Source organism: Myotis davidii, unplaced genomic scaffold (assembly GCF_000327345.1).
Source record: "Myotis davidii unplaced genomic scaffold, ASM32734v1 scaffold266, whole genome shotgun sequence".
Taxonomy (NCBI): Eukaryota; Metazoa; Chordata; class Mammalia; order Chiroptera; family Vespertilionidae; genus Myotis; species Myotis davidii.
Genome location: NW_006300032.1, coordinates 4,792,059 through 4,804,567, shown reverse-complemented (window position 1 = coordinate 4,804,567; position 12,509 = coordinate 4,792,059).

The following is a 12,509-nucleotide window of genomic DNA, read 5'->3' as shown; positions in this document are numbered from 1 at the left end:
CATACTGTTTTCCACAGTGGCTGCACCAGTCTGCATTCCCACCAGCAGTGCAAGAGGGTTCCTTTTTCTCCACATCCTCTCCAGCACTTGTCCTTTGTTGATTTGTTGATGATAGCCAGTCTGACAGGTGTGAGATGTTACCTCATTGTCATTTTGATTTGCATCTCTCGGATGATTAGTGAATTCGTATTTTGCCAAACCACAGCCCATGGACCTGTTTTTTTTTAGTAGCTTCTCTAGCCCCATTATGGGCCCACCTTTCAACCAACCAGGCCATCATAGTGTCCTTTGGACATTTCTACAGATGTTCATGTCTAACATGAATTCCCACTTCCCAGTCCCAGGCAAGTCAACTGCTATGTTTGTTTTAAATTTCGTTTCAAATATCACCCAAAGTCTTTCTTAAATTTTCTCTCTAGAAAGAGCTCTGGAATTTCTCTGCATTAAGCTGAACTTAAATCATTGCCTCACCTTTGAATTCTCCTTGACTTGTTTCAATGAGCAGGTTTGTTGTAAGTTTATACCTAAAGGACAAATTCTTCAAAGATGGGCCCTCTGTTCCCCTTGATTCCCCACCTTATGCTTATAGGATGTACAATAACTTTCCATATAATGAGTGCTGTGACAATAGAATTGATTACGTAGTTGTTTAAAAGTGGGCTATTATAAACCCAGGTATCAACGGGACGGTCATGACAATAACAGCTCCCTCAGTTGACAGAGTGTGATGGTTAATTTTATGTGTCATTTTGACTAGGCCAGGGGGTGCCCAGATATTTGGCCAGACATTTTGGGGGGTATTTCTCTGAGGATGTTGGGATGAGATGAACATTTAAATCAATATCATGAGTAAAGCTAATTGTCCTCCATAGTGTGGGTGGATCTCATCCAATAATTTGAAGACCTGAATAGAACATAAGTCTGACCCTCCCTCAAGTAAGGGAGAATTCTCCTGCCTGGTAGCCTTTAAACTGGGACATTAACTCTGCAGATTTTAGACTTGCCAGCCTCCATAACAGCATGAGCTAATTCATGTATATATATCCTATTGGTTCTGTTTCTCTGGAAAACCCAACATAATACACAGAAGAAATTTTTTTTAAATTGTTAATAACTATTACAGGGCCCTATCTGAGCAAGTTAGGTCTGTCCATCTTACTCAGCTCCTGAGAAAGGAACAGCAGAAACAGAGCAACTCAGCGTCCTTGGCCAGGCTGCCTACTTTACAGGAGGGGAAGTCACACGCAGGTCTGGGGGGTCTCCTACAGAGCCACAGGGGCAGAGATGCACTCAAGTTTTATAGGACTTGAAGCTTAGACCATTGCAGGTGTCTGGGGTGGGAGTGCTTTATAAGAAAAAAAAAACATAAAATCAGACATTTTTCAGAAATATGTCAGTTCAAGTAAACACATTATTTGGGGTCTTTTCACAGCCTTGGAAAGGGTGACAGGCCATGACGTTGAAGTTTTATTCACTTCTTGGACAATTTACTTCTGCACAGGAAGATTTATCTGAATGACACAGAATCCTCCACCTGAAGATTCTGGTTCAATGCTTAACCAGCTTCCGAAGCGCTGAGGAAAACAGAAGGGAGAATGAGGGCTGCTGACAAATTTTGAAAACTAACTTGAAATCACTTCCAGATTTAAACAAAGTAGCAGATGCCCTCCTAAAATAAAAACAAGTCTCAAGCAAAAAAGATATCTGCATTTTACAAAGAAAAAAAATCCCTCAATAAATAAAATATGGTTAGTAAATAAAAATAAAATGGCAGCTGCTTACAATCCTGGTGGGTTGTCAGTTCCGAGTCACATGAATGCTAAGGGTACATATAGTGGCTGCATCTCAAACCTGAGAGGACATGAAAATTCACTCACTTTAAAGTTGGTCAAGCAGATGTCACCACTCATGTTCAGTGTGTGTTGAGAAATGCAAGCTGTTGGGTAAAGAAAGCTAGTTTCTTGTTTGCAATGCTTGCAATTAAGAGAATGGGTTGGTTTTCTAGAAAGTTTTCAGGGCTAACAAATTTTATGTTTACACAATTGAAGGATGTTTTTCAAGTTTGGTTTACCTGAGACTGGGAGTTAATTTGTGTTAAAATTGACCATAACTATGTTAAAAGCAGCAACCTTCCATCTAAATTTCTTTTTAAGATACCACAGGTTACTTAACACTATGAAGGGGAAATCACCATTTCGTTCTCTGCTAAGGCCCAATTGCATCTTATAGATTCCATTTCATCGATCCTCAGAACCTTAATTTATGAAAGATTGACCACTACCAAAGCTGGCCACAGCTCTTGCCTTTGCTCCTTTCAAAGATGAGGTGTTCTGGTCAGAAGTCACAAGGTGGCTGGTTGAAAGGGACTGGTTTCCCTGTCCTTGCTGCTGAGCTAGCACAGAACTGAAACCTGCCGGGTCCTCAGCTCATCTACTCTCGACCAGCACAAACACAAGCTATGGAAGGAGAGCAAGGAAGGCCTCTTCTCCCTAGGGGAACAGAAACATGGCCAGCACAATATTGGGAAAGGTGACACCACTGAGGAGTGATGTGCTTAGCTTGTTATAAACCTCACTGGTATAAACCTAAACTATGGAAGGTTGGCTGTGTTTCTGTATTCAGTATGAGCTATCAAGCATTCTTCCAATTTGTTCACCAGTGCAGAGCCTCTGGGAAAAGAACAGGTGTGCAGAGCGGAGGCCCAGGGAAGAGGATGGAAGCAATGAAGAACGATACAAATGAATCTAAGGCAGTGATCGCCAGGCCAACAGAAATGGTGACATAGCTTCCGTTAGAATCTACCCTCACTTCAGTGTCATTGCAGATCACCTACCAAAATCAGTCCTTCTCCTGCGTCAGAATTATGTGCATGCTTTGTTCTCAAGCACAGTCCTGACAAAATCCCCAAATCTCTTAGCCAAACTGGGGTTTGGTCACAAGAAGAAGAAAAGAATATCCAAGTTGATTTCTCAAGTTTATTATCCCACCACAGACACCAACCTTCTTTAAGCAATCAGATTAGTTAACAGTCTTATTTGAACCAATATATCAGGTTGTCCCAATACCTGAGCAATTTTCTATCCATTACCATCAGTACCCATAAAGGATAGAAATAAAGTATGAACTTGGACTCAGAAGTGTGTATTTGTTCACATCAACATAATGAATATACCATGGCCGGGTAATATAACAAGATATTTCTTTCATGCCCTGACCTATATTATACTTTTTAAAAATTATTTAACTTACTCCTAAACTTCTAAATTTATATTTAAAGATTACTTGGGGGAAAGAAATGAGAGAAACACAGATTTTACTCCCTGAAACCTGTGAGAAATGTTTCTGTCTTCTATCCTCTGCTTTAAAAAATAACCTGACACACAAAGTAGTTTCTTTTTCTTAAGCTCCATCATTCAAGAGAAGTTGCCCACTGCTCACAGATGCTTATTATGAATGATCTTTTTAAAGAATATATAAAACATGGAAGTAACAACGCAGGCATAATAAGTCGTTCTTATATAACTTATACCAGTCTCTCCCACTTATCTATCATATTTACCTAGTGTACACAGCTAGTGCATTTAACCACTGAAACATAGACTGTCTTTCACTCTCCTCCTTCACATAACAAAATTACTTGTAGTACAAATACAAAATAAAATAAATAATAGAAAATAAATGCAGACAGTTAACATTTTATTTTACTGAACTTTGAATATACATATCATACCAATAAAAATAAGAAGTTATTTTAATATTGGGGAAGAGGAGGGTGGGAGAGGGCAATGGGAGAAAAAAGGAACATATGTAATACTTTCAACAATAAAGATTTATTTTAAAAAAGAAGTTATTTTAATAAAGCTGAAACATCGGCAAAAGTTAAGACTTCATGGCCTTTTAAATCACACTACTAATGTAATGTCTTTATGTCATCATTTTTTCTTTAGTTTAATAATTAGTAAGAATAAAATTCTATGTTGAAGATATTAGTCAAATCCTGAGAATTATATTATGTAGGAATTTAATTTGCTCTAACGAAATCAAAATTTTACATCCTCTAGTGAGCACTGCTTCACTGCTTTTAATTCGAACACAAATTTAAACCGTTTCACCATTTTTAATTTAAGCATAAATAAAAACAAAGACTGAATAATTAAAATCACTCAAGTTCTGTTGCTTCCTCTTTGTAATCTCCATACCACTACTGTTTATCTCAGATCTACTACTTAAATGTAGGAGTATGTAATACCCCAGGGTATGGAGACACAGAAGTGACTGGAACAATTCCAAACTTACTCTAGAAACAAGTGTGTGGCTAAACCCACATGTGTTAGGAGCTAATGGGAGAACTGGAAATTCTCCAAATTAACGTCTATGTAAAATACAATTTTTATTAAAAGACAATTAAGAAATACCTAAGAATTTGGAGCATATATATGTACACATGTGTGTGTGTTATGGAAACTTAGTAGTAACTATAAAAATTGTTTAGAACATAAACCAACAACAGATTTTTTTTCAAGGAATGTTTCATCACTGACGTTGTTTAGAATAGCTAGCCCATGGAGATGATTAAAAGCAGACTGACCTGTATTCAGTTTTATTATTGTTTTTGAACTCTCTACAGACAGTGCACTTCCGTATTGCTGCACAGAGGGCTGGCTGCTCCTAGTGCTTCACCCTTGGAACACCACTGAGTCTTACTAAATAGCATGTAATTGCAGAAGCTCAGTTTGCATGCAAATTTTAAAATGTTGGAATAAATTTCCAGTGTTCTATCCAGTCCTCTACTGGATTTTTTGTGGGGGTTTTTTAAGTTTCACTTAACAATATAACATGTAGGGGATCATGACTGGCACTTATTTCACTTCAAGAGGTTTGGTATTAACTTAAATTTTAACTAGTTATTCATAATAACTTATGGTACTTTCGTCCCAGAATTTCTCTAAATACCTTGGAACCTGTTCTATTTTCCTCAGGGCCGGCATTAGGGGGTTATGAGTACTCTACCTTTAATACCTGCTGTTTACTATTCCACTTCTTGTTCTCTTTCAACTTTGTTCTTTCAGACTTCAAGGGTTGTCTTCTAGGTTCTGGATTCCAAGATTTGGTTATATAATTTTGGTCACATTTCAGAAATACATTCAGAGAACGTAAAATTAAACAGTGTTTGTTGTTTTATACTTTTTAGATAATTTTTATACCTCCTCCCCCCTTATTACTAAGTAGGCACAAAACTGAGTTGAGAAAGGAAAAAAGTAAACCCTCAAGCTGTAATTAAACCTTTATTTGCAGTAATACACCAGCACATAGAAGAGTTTAGAGACAGGACAGTGGACAGCATCCTAGAATCAGGAGGCTGTGGTCAATCTACATTTGAAACCTGGAATGATTGAGCAGCAGTGGTACCTCCGCTAAGAACACAAACACACCTGTGCTTCCTATTTACGGTCACCTGCTAATTAATACCCCTGTGTTGTTGCACAATGACTCCTTGGCTTGTAGACGGCTGCCTTCTCCCTGTGTCTTCTTCCCTTCTGTCCTGTTTGTGTTCCAATTTCTTCTTATAAAAACACCAGTCACATTGGGTTAGGGCCCAGCCTAATGACTTAATTTTAACCTGATTACCTCTTTAAAAACCCTATCTCCAAATATAGTTATGTTTTGAGGTACTGGGAGTCAGGACGTCACTGCATAAACTTGGAGGGGGACATGATCCAGCAAATAACAGTTCATGAATGTTTGTTTGTTTTTTCTCCTGCACCACCAATGCCATCGCTTCCTCCGGGAAGGACGTGTTTGCCCTGGCTACCTTACTTTACCCACTCATCATGCGTCATCTATTGGTTTCTATCTTTCAGTCCATACTTGCTACTTTCAAATATTATAAGCAAATTATCTAACAACTAGATAAAATTATCTAGAAAGCATAAGCAATTTGATTCTTTCCATTTGTAAGCATATTAATTTCCCAGGTAACAGGAACTTTCTGGGGACAATGCTGTTATTGAAAACCAGTCCTAGAATGGCAAGAATTTCAGGAATCTTTAAAGCTGCAAATAGGAGATTTGAGGAAAGGTGGAGATTTGCACTTGGCTTCTAATAAAGAGGAGATGCATGGAAGGTCCCCGCCCAGGGCCTGGTGCCCATTGGGGTCTGAATCCTCATTAGTTCTCTTATGCACAGAGGCAGATGTCCGTATATCTGACCGCCACCTTGTCCCCCACCACCATCCTCTGGTCCAGTGCTCCAGCCTCCTAATATGCTTCTCCATTTTCATTTATGGCCCCTATGCCTGCTCTCCATAGTCCCCAAGGTAAAGTTGTAAAAGTACAAATGAAATGATATTGCAGACACTGCTCCACATTCCTTTAAAATGCTTCAAGAAATTCTTATTAGAAAAAATATTTGTTTCTCCTCATGGTCTTTGAGCTGACCCACTGCCTATCTCTGTATAACCCATAATACAAGAATAAATTTTCCTTTTTCAAATAGCTGAAAAAATTCAAAAGAGGTTTCATGACACACGACTATGTCATAAAATTCAAATTATAGGATTGAGAAATAAAGTTTATTAAAACATAACCACAGTCATTTATTTACATATTGTCTGTGGCTGCTTCTCACATGATGGCAGAGTTGAACAGTATGTATTGTAGTCCCATAAAACCTAAAGTATTAACTATCTCCCCTCTTCACAGAAAAACTTATCACCCCCTGCCTTAGGAAATCTGGGTCATTCAACACCTCTCATCCTTATCTCAGGTGCTCCCCCACCACTCACTATGCTTCTGCCACAGGAACCCTGTGTGTTCCTCACACAAGCTGAGCACTGGCAGCCCCAGGGCTCTGAACTTGCTGTGTCCTCTGCCTGGAATGCTCCGACTCAGCTCTCTATGAGCTGGTTTCTTTTTCCTTAGGACTCAGCAAAAATGTTATTTCTTCTGCAAGGCTTTCCCTGAAGACACTATAAAGTAGCTCCCAGACCACCTTCCATGTTCTGTTTGAAATTAAATAAATTACCTCTATTACATCAAGGCATTTAAGATAGTTTTAACTTTGTAGTTGTTGAAAAGCAAGATAACATATTGTCCCTAATTTTTAAGCAAAAATTCAAAATGAGAATAACAACATCTTAATTGGATATCATCTAAAAATGGTATGTGTTGCCCTAGTTGGTTTGGCTCAGTGGATAGAGCGTTAGCTGGTAGACTGAAGGGTCCTGAGTTCGATTCTGGTCAAGGGTACATGCACAGGTGGCAGGCTCAGTCCCTAGTAGAGGGATGTGCAGGAGGTAGCCAATCAATGATTCTCTCATCACTGATATTTCTCTCTCTTTTTCCCTCTTCCTTCCTCTCTGAAATCAATAAAAACATAAAATAAATGAAGTAGTATTTGTCTATTGAGGTGATTTTTTAAAACTATAAAAATATATAAAGAAGAAAATAAGAAATCGCTCCAGAATGCCATCTCCTTCAGATTATCACCTTCAATATTTGATGTGTATCTTTTGTTTTTCTATATAGCTCTGTTATTAAACTGAAGCAACATAACTAGCCTATGATTAGAGTAACCTAACTCTAAAATCTGCATGTATTTGTTTGGTGCTATAATACATATTAGAGAATATCAATGTATTAATTGATGAATTAAGATGCTGTTTATTTATATTTTAAGTAAGGATCATGGGCAAACACATATATAGTATCCAAACTTGATTCTGTATTATGAAAGATAAATTTTAATGCTTCCACTACATGTTAGGAGATTCCAAAGTTGGGAGGAAGGAAGGAAGGAAGGAAGGAAGGAAGGAAGGAAAGAAGGAAGAAAGGAAGGAAGGAAGGAAGGAAGGAAAGAAGGAAGGACGGAAGGAAGGAAGGAAGGAAGAAGGGGAAAAAGAGAAAAAGGGAGGGAGAAGGAAAGAATGGAGAGGAAAGGGAAGGAAAGGAAAGGAAAGGAAAGGAAAGGAAAGGAAAGGAAAGGAAAGGAAAGGAAAGGAAAAGAAAATTGAGGAAAAGGAGGAGGAAAGAGTTATTTTTCCTGAGTTTAATTATATCTTTACAATAAATTGCATGTCCATCTCATTTCTGTGTATTCTCTTTAACGTTTGATACTAATTAGCCTTTGAGCACGATTTTAGAGACAACTGCACACAAATTCAAGGTGCCCTTGATCTGGTCATTTCACAGGCCTTCATTTCTCTTTCTCACCAGCACCAGCAGCAGCACCCTTCCCTCTTGCTTGGTGTGGCCACCGTCAAACACGTCTACAAAGTTGTGACACTCCTATTGGGAGGTGTGGCTCATGTCCCTCTCCTTGATTCTGAACAGGCTTGTGGCAGCTGCAACCGACAGAGTGTGTGCGAAACGATGCTGTATGGTGTTGGAAATAAGGCCAGGAAAGGCCATAGAGCTTCCTCCCAGTCCTCAGGATGTTTGCTGGTGAGCAGTTAGTCAATTGTCACGTAAGAAATTCAACTACCTTCAGACCACCACACTTAGGCTCTCTGTCAGCAGCACAGCTGAGCTCCTAGCAGTCAGCCTCCACTGAAAACCATGTGAATGAGCCATCTTGGACATTCAGCCCTAACTAGTGGTTATGAATTGAATTGTGACCCCCAAAGAGACATTTTCAAGTCCTGACCTGTGGAACCTGTAACTGTGACCTTGTTTGGAAATAGGGTCTTTGCCGAGATAAGTTAAGATGAAGTCATACTAGATTAGCATGGTACCTAATCTAAAGACTGTCCTTCCAAGAAGAGGGAAATTTGTACACAGTGACACATACAAAGAGAAGGTGACTCTTGAAGAGAGACAGCAAGAACACCAGGTGACAATGAAGGCAGAGATCGATGGGTCCATCTATAAGCCAAGGATTATCGGTAGCCCTCAGAAGCTAGGAAGCAGCAAGGAATGGCCCTCACTTGTGTCTTCAGCAAGAGCATACCCCTCTGTGAAGGAGAGACTGAGCCGTGATGTGACCACTGCCGGACCAGGGAGATAAACGCTGGGCAAAACAAACATTGCTTCTCATAATTCCCCTCAGAGATGGTCTGATCATAATGGATGCTTTCCTTCTGATATAATGAGTGTCTTTTCCTTGTGTCCCACGGTGCGCTAGTTCCTGGAAGAGGTATGGCCCTGACATGGACAAGCATGTAAAGCGTTTTCCCTTACCTGGGATGGCTCACATACCAGTTCCCCTTTCCATCCTGCCCTGTTCTGAGAAGCCTGTTTGTCACTTGACCAGTGACATGGATATATCCATTTTCCTTGCAGCATCCCCAAGATGGGCTGTGAATGTAAGTTTCCCTTAATACATTCTGTTAACAGCCAGACTAGAGCGGCTGCCTCTTCCTTCTGTTTGTCCCTGCCTTCCACTTATGGAGGTAGGTTTTCAGTCTCAAGGTTTTTCCCTGGGTTTACGTGTATGAGCATCCTGTCGACATCTGGATGCTGGACTCCTAGTCTCCAGATCTGTGAGAAATATACTTCTGTAGTTTTAAACCACACAGTTTGTGATACTTTGTCACAGCAGCCCTAGGAAGTGAACACACTAGCCCTCAGATGACTGCAGCCCAGTAATCACCTGTCTGCAAACACCTGAGACACTCCAAGTGACAACTCCCCACCAAGACCCTCTCAATTTCCTGACCCTCCCAGTTCTGAGTGAAGTGAAATGGTTGTTTTAAGACTCAAAGCTTTGAGGTGGTTTGTTGCATAGCAATAGTGACTAGAATACCTGATGGCTCCCACGCACCCTTCAGGTTTTAGTTTAGCTGCCTGTCTAGGAAGCCTTCTTGGATCTACTGAACCTCCATTGCATGGCCCTCCTCTGAACTCCCATTGTTAATGGTCCATAAGTTTGTGTGTGTGATGCTTCAAATGGCCAATATTCAAAACGTTGAAGTTTGGGGTAAGGGAAGATTTATTGATCAAGAAGGAGCACAATCAAGAAGATGGGGGCCACAGAGGGTCCTCAAATCCATCTTCCCTAAGTTCAAAGATCAGGCATCTTTTAAATCAAGGGAAGGGGGAAAAATGAGTGGGGCAAAAGGTGATTGATGACCCATATCTGAGCACCAGCAGGGATCTGAGGAAGAATAGGAAATCTCTAAATCTTGAAATCTTGAGGCTCCTGCAAACCTTTGATAAATAGTCCTTATTTTTGTACACATTTCCCTACCTTTTCAGGAGAAGCATCTTCTGGGAAGAAACTGTTCTTTTAAAAACTCAAGCCTCAAACAGAATTCCTCTAATAATTAGCATTGGGAAATTCCTGTAATAATTAGGCCATGGGAAAAGTGCAGGCAAAAATTAAGATGGAGTCAGAGAAACCAAGCATCTCACTGTTACCCCATTTTTCACTCTGCATCATCCATGAAATTCATATATCCCCCAAAGCCAACCTTTTCATTTGACATATTCCAGTAACTCCTCACATTCACCCCCAAAACATTAACTCAACCTCTTCACCTCAAAGCAGTTAAGTGCATTGTTGCTTTTTTATTAATTAAATATATTGGGGTGACATTACTTAATGAGATTATATAGGTTTCAAGTGTACATTTCCGTGTGTACATTGCATTACGTGCCCACCAATCAAAGTCAAATTATCTCCTGTCACCATATACAGGGTGTCCACCCCCCCCCCAAAAAAAATGTATACACACTTTAACAGCTGATAACTCGATTTTGAAAATGAAATGTATTTTAATAAACACTGCCTTTATAATTAGGCAAAGTGTGTGTATGCATTTTTGGGACAACCTATATTTGGCCACTTTACCCTTTGCTATACCCCTCAGCCCCCTTCCCTCTGGTGATCACCCTACTGTTATCCGTGTCAACAAGTTTCAGTTTGCTAAAGGTTTGTGGAGGAGGTAGAAGGGAAAGATTGTGATATGCACTCTCAGAGCAGATAACTGAAACATTCACCAGTGGAATATTATTGTTTGTTTAGCCTGAAGTCCTCCAGGGAGTTCTCTACTGCAGAGATTCTCAGAACCTCTGATGTCAGTGATGCTCCCCAAGGAAGAGAAAATATTGAGGGTTTCCAAAACTTACGAAATCACTTAGCTCTTTTTCATGGAATAGCTTAAATGGCATGGGATTGTCCTAAATTTGATCCAACTCTAAACACTCACCATTATAAACTCCTTGTAAGTGACATACTGCATTCTTTCCACCAGAGGTATAGACTCTCTGAAGAAGCAGGACCCTAGTGTTTTACTTTGGCTTCTTTGTTATCATCAAGAAGTCCCAGGCCGAGATTCCAAAGAGACCTGTGAAGAGTCTTACCACTCTGGCCCGCATTTCCTGAACTTCGTACCAAGAGCATCACAGACAACAAACTCCCTCTGTGCTTCTCCACTTCCCAAAGCCAGCTGCAAAGCCACTTGGGACACACAGAGTGCTCAGTTTGTCAGCTCACTATTCTTTGCTGATTGAGGCATAATACTAGTAGACTATTTTTAAAGTTTGTGGCTCCTAGGTACGTGGCACTGAGAAGATCCTACAGGGCCAGAAGAAAGTTCTAATGGCTCTCCAAGCACAGTTCTATCGCCTCCCAAATGGCCATCAGCCCCAAGGAACTGTCTGGTCAGCAATGCCTTATGGCCAGCTAAAAAGTTTGTTTGCAGATGTTTTTAGATGACAAAGCAAGTGATGTTATTCTCTAGCCACCAAGAAATATGAGTGTCCTGTGAGCAGCATGATAGCCTGTTGTGAGCTGGCCCCGTGTGGGGTGATGCGGTTGGCAGAGGAAGGCTCCCACAGGACCTCTCTCAGGCTTCCTGTCCCTCTTTGTTGGTGTGCTTATTGTCCTGTGGTCCTTATCTGTATGGTTTTTCATAGTCATAGGAGCTTGAAATGCAAGGACTGTTCATATTTAAACTCATATAGAGTAAAGAGAAAACCAAGCATGGCTTTTTAATAATTGAAATGTTTTGACTATGGTAAAGATTGTGATGTGTACTATATTCCCAGTTGGTAACAGTGAGGCCTCCTAAGGATTGCCTTTAGACTGAAGGTCATTCATCCCCTAAACTGAAAATATACTGTCCCCATCCCCAACACACTCACATTTTCATACACACACACACACACACACACACTTTTGTGTGACTATGGTTCCCCCTATGACTATTGTTAGGGTCACTGAAGGAGATACTCATGAAGCTGAAACTGGTAAATTATAAATTTATTAGGTCATCTGGAAGCCAGATGGGCTGAGCCCCAAAATAGCATCAGCACCCAGGACTGGGGAGTCAGAGGTTGTAAATGACTCCAGGTGGGCTTTTTCAATAGAGAATTGTCTGGGCAGGTCCAGATCCTGGGCAAGTCTGGAGGGGGAAGTTACTAGTCTTAGCAAATGGAATGTGGTCTAAGCGAAAGGTAATGTCTGTTGTGAAATGATCTTAAGGTCAGTTTCCCAGGGGATGGGGTGTCAATTTGATTACTTGATCAGACCTATCATTCCAGCCTTTTTGCTTTATGTAAGGGATGGAG